We start from the raw sequence: 2,781 nt of genomic DNA, 5'->3' as shown, positions 1-2,781 counted from the left end.
TGTTTACCTCCCCTTCATGTGTTATCTGACCTAAGCCCTCCCCCCCACCAGGCTGTCTTGCACTCTCACGGGTTGTTTTAACTCGGTTTTCCTTTTGTGTATTTCAAGCTGTTGTTCTGTTGTTTTGTTTGTCTAAAGGTAGCATAACTGTGTTTGCTGCATGACCTGTCTTAACTGCCCTCTCCCCCCTTCCCTGAATGCACAGCACCTTGTGAATTTATTTCTGTGAAAGGCGCTATATAAATAAAACTTTACTTACTTACTTTACATTTGCTTATTGCATAAGGTCAATAAAGGTTAAAAGGAAGAAATAAGATAATACAAGAAATATATACATCAATAAAAAGCAAAAATTGACAAATAAGAGTAGTGTCCTTGTGATAAATTTATTCATATATGTATGTACATACATGCACACACATAGGGGGGATATGTGGTTTGAAATCAGCTAATAAAGTCCATAAGTACATGACCCTGTCTTTTATAAATCCTCTGGAATGTAAGAAACCTTCCTCGTGTGCATCACAGTGTCACATGTTCACTAAAGTCACACCCTGAACCCGACAACAGTGATGATGACTTCTCTGCTATTTCAGCTCAGTGGCCACATCTGACTGAAATGTTTAGTAAAATGGTTATGGTTCTAAAAAAAAAAGATATTATTTCATGAATGTCATTGATTTGAATCATCTCACCCCTTGAAGCATCTAAACGCAGCAGAGAGCAGTGCTGTTTTCTTTACACTGAAATGATCTCAGTGTTTTCATGATGAGATCCTGAACCTRGTTGATGATGTGTGAAATTACCCCACAGCTCTGCGGTGGGGAAAATTCTCCATCATTGGCCTCACCGTGGGTGAGCGCAACTGTAGAAAAGAACCTTTGAAATGTTCCTGTTGTGTTTTATTGACTTGCTGTTTTTTTTTTCTTTCAGGTGTTGTGTTTCGATACTCTGATCATCAGCATCCACATGAACAGGCCTTGAAGGACAGAAATGTGAGTTACACTCTGTCAAAATCTAAACATGGTTGCATCTTGGAGTTTATTTTTAGTGTGTAATTGCGCCTGACAGACAAATTCACAGCAGCAGTTTTTGGTGTGAGCAGAATGTTTCTGAGGCGGCAGCAGTTTTAATAACTATGAACCTCAGCGGCGACCTACATCTCGGTTAAGTGCTGCTGATGAGAGAAAACTGAAGGTGGGAATCTCCAGCGAGGGTTCAAACTCAACTGTGTGATGAAAAAAAATGAGCAGCTTAAAGGGCTTCTAACTAAACCTTACAGATAACTACTTAGAGCCTTTCATGAGTGCAGGACTCTGAAATCAGAAGGAGAAATTGCAAAGTGAGATTAATGAGGCTCATAAGGTATAAAAAGCCTTAAAAGGGTTTTCTCCTCTAAAGCTGCTCTCACACTGTTCTGTATTTTGTTCCCTATTAGACATCAGTCAAACCGAAGAAATGAAGCACATGTAAAATATCAGATGTGTCAAGAAGCAAAGTACAAGTATTTTGTGACCTTATTTCAGTAGAAGTTTTGGTTTTCTATATTTCACTGGAGGAATTATTTTTCAGCCCAAGTTTTATTTCTACTTCTTACATGTATTTCATTTTTGGCTTGTCATTGCTCAAACTAAAAACCCATCCAGATATATGGTGCCTCCTGGACAGAGTGAATTTAAATTTTAAATGTGGTTGGATGACAAGTATAAAAATAAACCATTCTAACACCCTGCTGGTTTGTATGCATCCATCCATCCATCACACCTGCACATGACACCAATCATCACGCTCCAGCAGGATGTAGAGATATGTAACTGTGCCAGATAAATATACTGCATGCAGCTGAAACAGGTACACTAGCCTGGTGCATTTCATCATTATTATAGTCATTGTGACCAGCATAGGCGTAATTTGCAAGGGGTTTAGGTGGGTTATGACCCCCACAATAATTTGATCCAGTGAATATAACCCACCCAATAAAATGACATAATTTGTTCAAACACAATAGAAATTAACTGGCTAAATACAAAGATGCAACTCTTGTTGTTTTAGGTAACCTGATTTAAAAATGCATGATGTCATACATGTACGTTTAAGCATAACTGTTAAACATGACTTGAAGAGTTTTAGAGCACCCCCCCCCCCCCCATTGTAGACATAAAGTTACATCCTTGATGACCAAGGGTGGACCTTAACAGAGTACATTTACRAGTACTGTACTCAAGTACATTTTTTAAGTCTCTTTACTTTACTTAATTACTTTCAGTAAGAAATTRAGTATTTTTGACTCCACTACATTTCTAGGAAGCTTGTCGTTACTCTTTCCGTTTGGCTCAGCAATTGAAAAGCAATTGGCTACACACTATGTCCTAGAGGTGGGAATCTTTTACTGTCTCACAATTCGATTCGATTCAGATTTTTGGGGTCACGATTCGATTCAAAATCAATTTTTTTTTTCATTCAAAACTCAACGTGGGCCCATTTGTCGCGTTTCTAAAGTGCTTCATCTTCATTTTGCAAATTTTGCACACAGCGAAGCGCATGTTAAACTCAGACTCATTCAGCAAAAAAACAAAAAGAGCCCAAATCTTTGCATTCAATGAAGACAGGGTCAGCTGAATCTCTCTTTCCTCCAGTTTTGTAGTTTCCTCTTTGTTATGGTGCTTTCTGCGCATGCATACATTCCAGAACCAGCTCCATGTGACGTCAGGACGTCCCAAGTGGTTACAAAATGGAGGTTGAACTTGAAAACCTTTGGATTTTCTATTTTCTTTTATATGT

Source organism: Austrofundulus limnaeus, unplaced genomic scaffold, assembly GCF_001266775.1.
Source record: "Austrofundulus limnaeus strain Quisiro unplaced genomic scaffold, Austrofundulus_limnaeus-1.0 Scaffold27, whole genome shotgun sequence".
NCBI lineage: Eukaryota > Metazoa > Chordata > Actinopteri > Cyprinodontiformes > Rivulidae > Austrofundulus > Austrofundulus limnaeus.
The sequence above is the reverse complement of the archived record's forward strand: the minus strand, read 5'-3'. Positions refer to the sequence as shown.